At 53.4% G+C, this 12,303-nt stretch overlaps 1 protein-coding gene across 1 annotated transcript in view; it reads right to left on the reverse strand.

Moving 5' to 3' along the window:
* VANGL2 (VANGL planar cell polarity protein 2) overlaps positions 1–6,756 on the reverse strand; it is a 28,275-nt gene extending 21,519 nt beyond the window's left edge. Inside the window, exon 1 of the mRNA XM_070396569.1 lies at positions 6,490–6,756. The gene's annotated coding sequence lies outside the window, so the exon portion shown is untranslated. The remainder of the gene's footprint in view (positions 1–6,489) is intronic.
* Between the last annotated feature and the right edge of the window lie 5,547 nt (positions 6,757–12,303).

Genomic DNA, 12,303 nt, shown 5'->3' on the forward strand with positions numbered 1-12,303 from the left:
ATCACAAACAAGGCCCCGGGCTATGGTGGCTGGAGCACCCATAGGTGAAGTGGCCCAGCAGAGAGGAAGAGGCCAGCCCCAGGAGATGTTCTGCCCAGGGTGGCAGCCATGCCCCAGGCTGGGACAACTAGGTGTTCCACCAGGAGACCCGGTCATCCCCGCCTCTGGGGAAGCTTCTCTACTCCTCAGGCTGGTAACTGGACTCCAGTGTGCTTTTCAGAAGACAGGGAATCATTCAAGTTCAAGATTAAAGGCAATAATGAGCAAAATCAAACCTAATTGGAATGAGAGTAAGGGAAGAGGAAAAGAGCACGTTGGGAACAGAAGAGCAATGAAGTGAGACAGGCCTGACACAGCCTCTTAGGAGCTATGTAATCCTAATGAGTGGCTCATCGTCTCCAAACTTCAGTTTCCTTATCTGTAAAGTGGGGATAATAGTGCTTACTTAGGAAGGTTAAGAAGAGCTCTCAAGGAAATACTGTATACAGAATATCACAGAATCGGGCACATAACAGAGGTTGATTAAAATGTTATTTCCTTCCTCTTTATCCTTCAAGAGGGCAAAAGGCCAATCCCCAGCCTCATTGCAAAAAGTAAATCCCGCCCTAACTGGTTTGGCTCAGTGGATAGCGTCAGTCTGCGGACTGAAAGGTCCCAGGTTCAATTCCAGTCAAGGGCATGTACCTTGGTTTCGGGCACATCCCCAGTAGGGGGTGTGCAGGAGGCAGCTGAGCGATGTTTCTCTCTCATCGATGTTTCTAACTTTCTATCCCTCTCCCTTCCTCTCTGTAAAAAAAACACAATACAATATATTTTTTAAAAAAAGAAGTAAATCCCCACCCAGAATTCAAGGAATCACCTTTGGCTACAGTGTTGGCCCCAAATGACAGCCCCTCTCTGAGACCACAGACAGGCACTGCCTAGGAGAGCAGCCAAAACCCTCTTCCTCTCTCTGCCTCTTTCCTCAGGGGTCCTGGATCCCCAGCCTCTCCCCTCCCCTCCCTCCTTCACTTACAGTGACGCAGGGCCTGTGCTTCCATCACCTCCCACTCTCCTACAGGCACCAAGCCCAGCTGTGTATGGAATGGCCCAGGAAAGGGGCCCCAAGCTTCCTGCCCCACCCCAGCCCCCAGCTTCTTCCCACTCTCCCCTCTCACCGCCCCTCCCTGATTACCAGGATATCCTCAGCTCTGCTGACTCCAACCCCGCTTCTCCCAAACCCTCCCCAGATGTCACCTCTGTAATTACCAACCTTGCCAGGGGCACTGGACAAGCACAGCAGTACCTCATTTCCAAAGCCCCGCCCCCCCTCCCCCCCCCCCCCCCCCCAAGGAAGGCCTCTGTCTCCTATTGGGCACTATGCAGGGTGGAGGGAAGGAATGGAAAGATTCTCCCTCAGCTGCCTCATTTCTCTCCAGATCTCAAAAAGGTGACATGACAGAAGGCTACCCTAGTCAGGTCACCAAGTCAGACCTTCAGAAGGGAGTGCAGCTAGGAAGCAGGTGTGGGTAGGATCTCCTCCCAGGCCTCTCACACCTGCCCCCCAGTAGCACGAGATTACCCACCTGGAGTGGGTAAGAGGAGAAATGTCAGCTCAATTCAGAGAGAAGGGAAGCTGACACTCAGTAGAACAGGAAGATGGGAATCCACGGGGATGAGGGTAGATGCATACAGGAGGGAGCTGCCCAGAAAAGAGGAAAGAGTGAGTTAAAAAGTCCCATCCCGCCCTAACCGGTTTGGCTCAGTAGATAGAGTGTCAGCCTGTGGACTCAAGGGTCCCAGGTTCGATTCCGGTCAAGGGCATGTACCTTGGTTGCGGGCACATCCCCAGAAGGGAGTGTGCAGGAGGCAGCTGATCGATGTTTCTCTCTCATCGATGTTTCTAACTCTCTATCCCTCTCCCTTCCTCTCTGTAAAAAATCAATAAAAAAATATTTAAAAAAAAAAAAGTCCCATCCCTGCCGGCCGGTGTGGCTCAGTGGTTGAGCACTGACCCATGAACCAGGTCACAGTTCGATCCCCAGTCAGGGCACGTGACCTGGGTTGCAGGCTCAATCCCCAGTAGACGATATGCAAGAGGCAGCCAATGGATGATTCTCATCATTGATGTTTCTTTCTCTCTCCCTCTCCCTCTCCCTTCCTCTCTGAAATCAATAAACACACACACACACACACACACACACACACACACATACACACACATATAAAAGTCCTTTCCCCACCCAGACTCCGAGAAAAGGCAGTAATATCCCAGTCTTTCCTCTTCCCATTTCCTTCATCCCACCAACCACATAGGACTTGGTTTTATAGACAGGGAAACTGAGGCCAAGTCCCCACCATGTACTTCGGGACCCAATAATACCAAGTTGTGTGTGGTTCACCAACACCCCTGACCTGGCTCAGCCTCTCCCTGCAGCGCCGTCATTTAAGTCCAGCCAAGGCCAATCCATACCGTGGAATATGATTCAGCCATGAAAAGGAGTGCAGTCTGACACCTGCTACAACGTGGATGACCTTGAAAAGATCACATGACGTACGGGAAGCCAGCACATTGGACAATTCCATCTATGTGAAACATCCAGGATAGGTAAATCCGCAGACAGAATGCAGACTGGGGGTGGGAAGTGGGAAGGAACTGCTTAATGGGCACGGTTCCTGTTGGGCGGTGGAAAGGATTTCAGATAGAGGCCAGAGTTGCACAACCCTGAGAGTCTACTAAATGCCACTGTTCGCCTTTAAATGGTTAATTTTGTGTTTTGTGAAGTTCACCTCAAGTAAAAAACCAGCCAGCTTCAGGCACATCTCCACGTACCTTCCCACAGCAAGCACTCCTGCTCTATGGCGGCCTCCAGAACATACCTCCACACAGCACTCACGGGGCCAAGTGATCAACATGCTTATGCATGTCTCCCCTGTGAACACCCGTCTCGTGCGCCCCTCCATCCCCAGTGCTCCACACAACTCCTGGCCAAAAGCAAGTGCCCCGCATGGTCTGCCAGAAGAAGAGCGGAAGCAAAGCCTCGCTGCCCTCCCAGCCCAGCCCTCTCTCCAGCGCATCTTCAACCAGAACCAGAACCACAGCTGCTTCCATCGACAACCGAGGGCGTCCCCTGTGCCGAGCACCGTGTGATGTGCTCTCCACCTCTGACTTCATACTCATAAACCTAAGAGGCAGGACCTATTTTAACTCCATGATACAGGTGAGGCTTCCAAAAGTTCTTTTTCTCTAAGGCAGTGATTCTCAACCTTCCTAATGCCACGACCCTTTAATTGTGGTGACCCCCAACCATAAAATTATTTTTGTTGCTACTTCATAACTGTAATTTTGCTATCATTATGAATCGTGATGTAAATATCTGATATGCAGGATGTATTTAGGCAACCCCTGTGAAACGGTCATTCGACCCCCAAAGGGTCGCAACTCACAGGTTGAGAACCGCTGCTCTAAGGCCACAAAACTAGGAAGTGACAAAAAAGCAGCTGAAACCCAGGGAAGGAGGCCTTGGGGGACCTGGGATTCCTTGAGAAAGGCCCTCTCTGGGGTGGGAGGATGGTGTCCTAACACACCTAAGAGGCTGAGGGATGGTGTTCTTAAACCCCAACATCGCATCGCTACTTAGTGCTAATTCCAACCATGTTAGACTCTTCCCTTTGGCCTCAGAGTGTGGGGAGCTGTTGAAGGAGGAGCTAAGGAGACAACTGGAATCCCTAAAACTCAGAGGAAATGAGGAGAGCCCCAGAACTCTTCCCTCCAAAGCTTCTGTTAGCCAAGGAAGTACACCCCACCTCCTAACTGGAAGGACCGCTTGGAAATCAGAGAAGCAGACAAAAGTCTGTCTCGCTCGAGACCGAGGGAAGGGGGCCCTTCCTCAGACTTCCAGGGAACAGAAGGAGCGGACAGCGGGCACTGCGGAGAGGCCTGCCTCTGAAAAAGTAGAGGAAACAGAAGCAGGAGCAAGACAAGGGGGGCGGGAGCAGAGGGGGCATGTGGCCACTGGGCCCAGTCTGGACGTGATGAGAGATGGCACTTCCTTTTGCCTCCTTGGACGAGGGCCCCCCAGTACACGTGCACGCAGAGGGAGCGCACGCAGCAAGCAAGGTGCCAAAGTCCGAGCACACTGTGCTGGCTGCGGGCACACGCTGGCCGCAGGAGCCCTGCCCATCAGACGGGGCCAGATTGGAGGGAATAATGCGTTTTTTTAAAATCCAGTCTTTTCCTATCTGCCTCTGTACCCAGCCCCAACATACTCTAACTCCCACTACTCTTATCCCAGAGTCTTAGGAAAGGTGGGGAGCCTGAGGACGACAGAGGAAATGTCCCAACGGTCTGTGCCCATCAGGGCCTCTAACATTCCAGTCCAATTTCCCAGAGACCCTACTGGCCAATCACAGCCTCAGCTCCTAAAACTGGGTGCCTTGGCCTGACCTCTGCCAGCGAGAGGAAAATGGCCGAGAGAGGGAAAGGGGCAAACAAGGAGCGCACCCGAAAGAAGGAAAAGGCCACCCCCTCCCTTCACTCCAGAAAAGACGAGAGAGAGAGAGAGAGAGAGAGAGAGAGAGAGAGAGAGAGAGAGAGAAGGGAAAGCAGGTGGCTGCTGCTTCTCTGGGAAGCAATACAGCCACTTCCCAGGCAATAGGACTTCCCACGGTGCTGTCACGTGATGGGGTGTGGGTACCTGCCCCTTCCCCAACTCGGGCATCTGCCCTCTTGCAAGCTCAGCCCCCATTCCTCGCTCTCAGACCTGGCCCCAGACCACAGCCCCATCCAATCATGCTTCTTGCCAGTGAAACGGGAAACCATTTGACAAACCACACACACACATTTTCAAAAACTCCTGAAGACCACCCGCCCCTGGCCTCCCCAGAGCTCCCACGCCACCTTCTCAACCCCATGAGGGAAACCCCAGTTGCTTGGCACCCGGTCGCATCCATTCCAAACCCCAAGACTCCTGGGGAACTGTCGGATGCTGGAAGCAGGGCAGTTGGTGGGCTCGGAGGCAGAAACCCCAAGAAAGCTTTCCACGAGAACAGTGGCCTGGGGGGCGAGGGGGTGAATTGGAGCTGGAAAGCCAAGTATGTAACCTCTCCAAGCACTAGAACCCAACCTATGATGAGGGGTCGAGGGTCCTTCTTATTCTTTTCCCTGATCCCTCCACTCCCTGATTCCTCCAGGACTATAATCAGAACCCCTTTTCCCTATTCCTCACAACACACATCCTTTGCTAGAAAAACCCACTTCCCAAAACAGACCCCTCATAAGATGGCCCACTCACTCTCACCCGTAGGTCTCAGCGGCTTAAGGCAGTGCCCCAGAACCCAGTCAGGGACACCCAAGAAGCCTCAGAAGCCTCCAGAGAGGCCTCCCTTTGGGTTTTCTGCCAGGAAAGTCTGCCTGCAGAGGCAAGAGGTAGTACCCCCAACACCCAGAAACATGCACCACCTATGGCGGGCACACACACACACACACACACACACACACACACTGGTACTTATCCACACACAAACCTTACGCACACGAGCACAGATTCAGTCACACGGCTTCCCAGGACACAGGTGCACACACGCCCATTTGGATATGACCCATTCTGCTCTTACACACCCACCTTCCTCCATACCTATGCACCTCTTTCCCATGAACCCCCCACGCCCCCCGTTCCCACAGACACACAGCCCTTCCCCAGAGTGTACCCAGAAATCCATATCCAAACACACAGCAGATCCACGGCCGGCCGCTCCCTGGGTGCACGCACACACTCAGGCACAGAAAAACACCTCCACCTCCAAACCCAGGGGCCCATCTGCAGGACACAGAAAACAAAGACGGTACACACTGGTCCCCCACCAGCCCTTTCAAACTCACCAGTGCAGAGCCCCCCGCCCCCCAAATGGGTAAAGGGGAGTGGGGAGAGGGAGGCAGCGCCTGTCCCCGGGGCCCGCATGCCCAGGGCCCGGGTCTCAGCCCGCTGGCCCCATCCTCGGGCGGCACAGACACACACACACACCCTCCACTCTCCAGGGCAGGCCCCCCAGACACCACTTCACACCCTGAGCCCCCCTCCTCGGTCCCTCCCCACACTCCAGCGGTGCGAATGCACCCTAAGCGCCTCGCTTCCGACACCCGCAGACCCCATCCTCGCACTGCCTCTGCCCGCACCTCCACGCACTCCCGGTCTCTGGCTCTAACAGGCTCCCCCGAGATCATGCAGGCCCCCACCCGGACCCCGGGCCCAGGAAAGTCCCCGGCTCTCCAGGCCCGGCTCCGCCCCCTCCCACACGCCCCTTCCCCTCCCAAAGTTGGGGGGGTGACTCGGCGGTGCAGAGGGGGATCGAACCGGAAGGGGACTGACCCACGCTCCCCTTCCCCCATTCGCCGCCCCGCTCGCTCCGGGGCCGGGCACCCCCTGGCCCCTGGCATGATTGTCCTCCTGTTCTGTTGCTTTCTTTCTCTTTTTTTTGCAAACTTTGCCCGCGCCCCGCGCCCCGGCTCACCCGCCGCTGCGACCTGCCCAGTGGCCTCGGCGGGCGCCCCGCCGCCCGGCGCCTTTGTATCCGCAGCGCCCCGGGTCGCTCCGAACTCCGCACTCCCAGCCCGACGGGTGGACGCGGGGGGTGGAGGGGGCTCCGCAGCCCGGGCACCCCCTCTTCGTCCCAGACCGCTGCCTCTGCCCCCTCAAGGCCCCGGGGCAGGGGGCCGGGGGCAATGGGGGCGCTCAGGCACCCATGGCGGACCCTGGTATCTAGGAATCGGGGATCAGGAATCGGGACTCAGACCGGGAGCCGGCGGCGGCGGGGGAGGGGACGCGGCGTGGGGCGGAGGGGCGGGGAGCCTCCCGGCGCCGCCCCCCGGCTGTTCCCGCCGCCGCCGCCCTCCCGCCGCCGCGCCCATTGTCTGCGGCCCGGCTCTTCCCGGAGTCGGCGCTCCTCCCACCGGCGCCTCCAGGTGCCTGCGGCCCTGAGCGGGCCCGGCGGCGGGGCCACCACCCCGCACCGCCCCGGACCCCCATCGAACGCCTGGGGACTCCTCGACTCCTGGCCTTGCCCAGCCTGCAGCCCCTCCTGGGGCCGCTTTCCTCGACCCAGCGTCGGGGACCGACCCCGAGCCTCGGGGGATGGCGATGTTCAATGCTTTAGGGCCACCGAGCGGCTGCACGAAGTCCAGCGGAATCTGGGACAGGGAAAGCTTGATCCCCCCCCACCCCCCCCAAACACACACACCACCACCCCGGAGCCTGGAGAAGGGGGAGTCACCCCGATGGTAATTAGTGGCGAGAGACGCGCCCCCCTTCCCATGCATACGGGGATTTCCCCGACACCAGCACCACCATATTCCCCCGCTTCCAAAAATAATTTAATTACTCGGTGCTCCAGCTGCGAGCGGCTGCCGCCCGGTCGGTGTGGGGCGCTCCCTCATTAACGCGCGCCCCTCCCCTCTGGTTTGAGCATCGGGATTAATTACAAAGGGAGCCCCGCCGTGGGCGGTGGGGGAGGGCGAGGCGACCGGGGCGCCCGGAGTTTGGCTGGCCTCGGAGAGGGGCCCTTTTTCCAGAAATAAAAATGCTTTGTCCTGTCCTGTCTCTAACCCCAAGCAGGCGGGGCTCTCGACCCCAGGGTTTCAGACACCTTGGAGTGAGTTGGAGGGATTACAGGGCGTCTAAAAATATCCGCCATCATGGGGCATTTCTGCCTTCAAGAAACCTGGTGGGGTTCGTGAAGTGGAGCAATGGACGGAGCCCACCCAGAGTGACCTTCGCCATGAAAGTCTAGGCTGTGGGAAATCCATGTTTCCTTTGGAAGACATGAAAGCAAAAAGTATGATTATGTTATCATTCCTATTCTTGCTGTGCAACCCAGCACTTACCTAGAATAGCAATACTTCAAAAAGACCTCCGCACACCTTTCCCTTGCCCTGCCAGCACCTCAGCATCCTGCAGCTCCCCATCCTGTATCTTCCCTCCCAAGCCTGTGATTAAGAAGTCCCAGGGAAGGAGATGCCCCCCACTCTGTTCCTCACTTGTTTGGGGGAGTTTTTGCTCCTTCCTGATGGATTTTTTTTTTTTCCCCTGAGACCCAATCTCATCCCTTTCAGGCATCCATTCTAGCCTGACTAAAGATGAGTCCAGAGCCATCTTCATCTGCATCGGGACCATGCGAAGATGGAGAACCTTTAGAGACACCTTTGTTGAACCCTTGCCTCTCCTCACCCCTCTTCCCACATCCTGGATCAGCACCTGCAGACTGCACAGAATATGCAGAATCATTATTTCGGGTACCCAGATTTCTGCGTGCATCCAGACTTATTTGCTTGGTGTCGATCAGGTGCCAGGAACGGGGCTGCACTGGGGGGTCTTGGCAGTGCCCACAACCAGGAGTATGAGAGGCAATGGTCAGGAGCGCTGGGGAGGGTAAAGGGAGCTAGGGCGGCCTTCAGGTGCTCCCAGCCCTGCCCCAGTGCCGGGCAGCCAGTGTGTAATTTGACACAGTGTCGAGCTGCCATGGCCCCGATTGACTATCCAGTAGGTTAGAGTGAACAGTGTTCACACGACGCTGGCCTGTGTCACAGACCTCACAAGGGCCCAACGAACTGCACACACAGCTTAGATGACTCTGTAGGCTGGCCCCAGATAGCGCTCAAAACCTAGTCAAGATGTCAGCAGATACCAGGCAACAAGCTGGAATAAGCTTGGTCCCTCCTTTTTCTTCTCTGATGGTGAGATGGGGGGCTTTCAATTATATCTTTGTAACAAAAACTTTGGATTACAGAGGAGAGGTCCAAAATGAAATATGATTGGTCAGATGTGTCCCATGCAGCAATTCTCTGGACTGCCTTCCACCCTCACCACCAGGATGCAAACCCCCTGAATCTTACAAATTCTTTTTTTTTTTAATTCTCACCCGAGGCCCTAGCCAGTTTGGCTCAGTGGATAGAGCGTCGGCCTGCAGACTGAAGGGTCCCGGGTTCGGTTCTAGTCAAGGGCCTATTTGGGTTTCGGGTTCAATATCCAGTGGAGGGCGTGCAGGAGGTAGCTGATCAATGATTCTCTCTCATCATTGATATTTTAATCTTTCTCCCTCTTCCTTCCTTTCTGAAATCAATTTTTTTTAAAAAAAATTTTTAATCCTCACCCGAGGATATTTTTCCATTGATTTTTAGAGAGTGGAAGAGAGAGGGAAAGACAGAGAGAAACATCGATGCGAGAGAAACACATCGATTGGTTACCTCCTGCACAACCCTTGACCAGGGCCGGGCTGGGGAGGAGCCTGCAACCTGGGGAGGAACCTGCAACCGAGGTACTTGCCCTTGACCCGGATCGAACCCAGGACCCTTTGGTTCACAGGCCCACATTCTATCCACTGAGCCAAACTGGCTAGAGCAGTGGTTCTCAAACTTCTGGCCCTTTAAATACAGTTCCTCATGTTGTGACCCAACCATAAAATTATTTTCATTGCTACTTCATAACTGTAATGTTGCTACTGTTATGAATGTAAATATCTGATATGCAGGATGGTCTTAGGAGACCACTGCAAAAGGGTCGTTCGACTGCCAAAGGGGTTTCGACCCACAGGTTGAGAACCGCTGGGCTAGAGTGATCTTACACATTCTTTTTTTTTTTTTAATATATTTTATTGATTTTTTACAGAGAGGAAGGGAGAGGGATAGAGAGTTAGAAACATCGATGAGAGAGAAACATTGATCAGCTGCCTCCTGCACACCTCCTACTGGGGATGTGCCCGCAACCAAGGTACATGCCCTTGACTGGAATTGAACGCGGGACCTTTCAGTCCGCAGGCCGACACTCTATCCACTGAGCCAAACCGGTTAGGGCGATCTTACACATTCTTAATTCACAGAACGGGGAGCGGGGAGGGCTAGAGACCCAAGAAGAAGCTCATGTGCCCCAGGGCCCAAGGGAGCTAGCCTAATTCTTCAGGAAGCTGGTAGGCACTGAGGTGACATCTAACCGGATTTTCTCAAGGGGGCCCACCTCTAGTGACAGAGGAGGGTCAGGAGCCTGACGGACAACATCATGGAACAGATTGAATTTAGAATGTGCAGCTCCTAGCTTTGAGGACGTGGGCAGCTTTCTCAGTCTCTAAACGCCTCAATTCCTGTATATAAAATGGAACGAACAAGGTAGCAGAAGGAGCTCCCTCCACATACCCATAATGCCCCAGTCAATTCCCAATCAAACTTCCCCTCTGTGTTCCGTGCCAAGGGGATTCCTAATGCTTTCGGGAGTCTTGTTCAAGGAAGGGGGCTCCTAGCCAAGAGTCAGGGCCCTCCATAAACGCTTTCTCAACTCCTCACCAGCTCACGGGCCTGAGGCTGCTGGGACGGAACAGGCAGAGCAGAGGCTGCGCTGGACACTTGTCCGAGTCTCCTGGGAAAGATGCAAAGGGCTCAGGAGTGGCAATGGATGCTCTCCAGGGGTTTCCTGTGCAGATGAAGCTGCTCCCGGAAGTCAGGCCCAGGCCTTGGTGGCAAAGGTTAAGTCTTCTGCTCTGGTGGAAAGTAATTCCCTTCCCCAGCACCACTGCTGAGAAAGGGGAATCCTTAGTGCCTTCCTCAAACATAGACGCTTCACACCCAGGCAGGACGGCCATCAGTTTTTAATGTGAGTGATTAGCCACTTCAGCCACTCCCAGGTTCGGGTGACCCTAGCAATGGACCCACATCCCAGGCCAGAGCCACCATCCTTTTGCAGCCTGCAGATAAAACCGGGGACAGTTCCATCTCCCATGACCATTAGAGCTCTTTCCCCAGCACCCACTTTTCTAAAAAGATTGTGTTTACAAACGTCCGATCAAATCTATAGGAGAGATTGGGGACAGTAAGGGATGTGGGGGGTACTTATTCTGTCAAGAAAGGAGGAAGCGAATCAGAGTTTGATTTAATGGTTCTCAAATGTTACAAATGTTAGATCAAATCTATACTTTGGAGCAACTGGATTTTGTTTCACTGTTAATAAAAAAGGAAATAAGCCCGGCCGGTGTGGCTCAGTGATTGAGTGTCTACCTATGAACAAGGAGGTCACGGCTCGATCCCAGGTCAGGGCACATGCCCCCGTTATGGGCTCAATCGCCAGTGTGGAGCCTGTGGGAGGCAGCTGATTGATGATGTTTCTTCTCTCTCTCTCTCTCTCCCTTCCTGTCTGAAATCAATAATATATATGTATTTTTTAAAAAGGAAATAAAATAGAGAAAAAATACCCTTAACTAGTTAAGAACTCTGTGATGTCAGCAGGTTGCTGTGAGGTGCTTCTCCCTCACATAAGCTTCTCATCTCTCTGAGAACAGAACCGAGCCTCATTCATTTCTACATCAATAGTCCATACAAGTCACTAACTAATAGTTCACTTCCCTGCTAACTTCCTTGTCTTTCTCCATCCCTCTAGATTTAGAGCATTAATAAGTAAGCACTGAATGTAGCCATGGGAAATGATGACATTACTTCCCAAACCTTTACCACTCCCTATCCATCCAAACTGTATTAAGTGTGAGCTTACTCAAATCCCATTCCATTATCACCAATCTAGAAAGTTCCCTACAATTAACCAGTGGTTTTCAACCTGGACTGCAGATTTTAATCACCTGGGAAGCTTTGAAAATATACCCATGCCCAGGACACATCCCAGATTAATTAAACCTGAAACTTCCGAGGTCCAGTCCAGCTACTGACATTTTTTAAAAAGTTACCTTAGTGATTCTAATGTGAGAACCATTAAATCAAACTCTGATTCCCTTCCTCCTTTCTTTTTTTTTTTTCCTTCCTCCTTTCTTGACAGAACAAGTACCTCTCCCCACCACATACACACATCTCTCATTGTCCCCAATCTCTCCTATATCTAACTTCTACCTCTTCACTCAGCTTCGACTAGCAGGTGTAACAAAACAAAATACCTCTCTCCTCTCTTTCCTATTCTTCCCATTCAACCTTCTTAAAAGAGTAGGTTACTCATCACCATCCTTCACTCCTCAGCTTCTTCCAACCTAGCTATGCTTTCAATATCATTCCTCCTCCTGACATCAAATATTGATATTTCCCAGAATTCCGCCTTTGGTCCCTTAGCTCCTCATCCTACATGGTCTCCCAAAGTAATGCCATTCTTTCCCGGAGCTACATTCAGTGCCTCCTTATTAACGCTCCTAAATCTAGATCTCTCTTCTGATCATCAGACTCATATTTCCAACTTCCCACTGGACATTCTAACTTGGCTGTTCTCTGGGTTCTCCAAATGTAATCGTTTTAAAGGGAACACACTGCCTTCCCTTCACCACCAGCCCCTCCCCTTGGTTCATTCAGAC

This window comes from Myotis yumanensis, unplaced genomic scaffold, assembly GCF_028538775.1.
Source record: "Myotis yumanensis isolate MYYU_CA2020_CCGP unplaced genomic scaffold, mMyoYum1.0.hap1 SCAF_17, whole genome shotgun sequence".
NCBI classification, from domain to species: Eukaryota; Metazoa; Chordata; class Mammalia; order Chiroptera; family Vespertilionidae; genus Myotis; species Myotis yumanensis.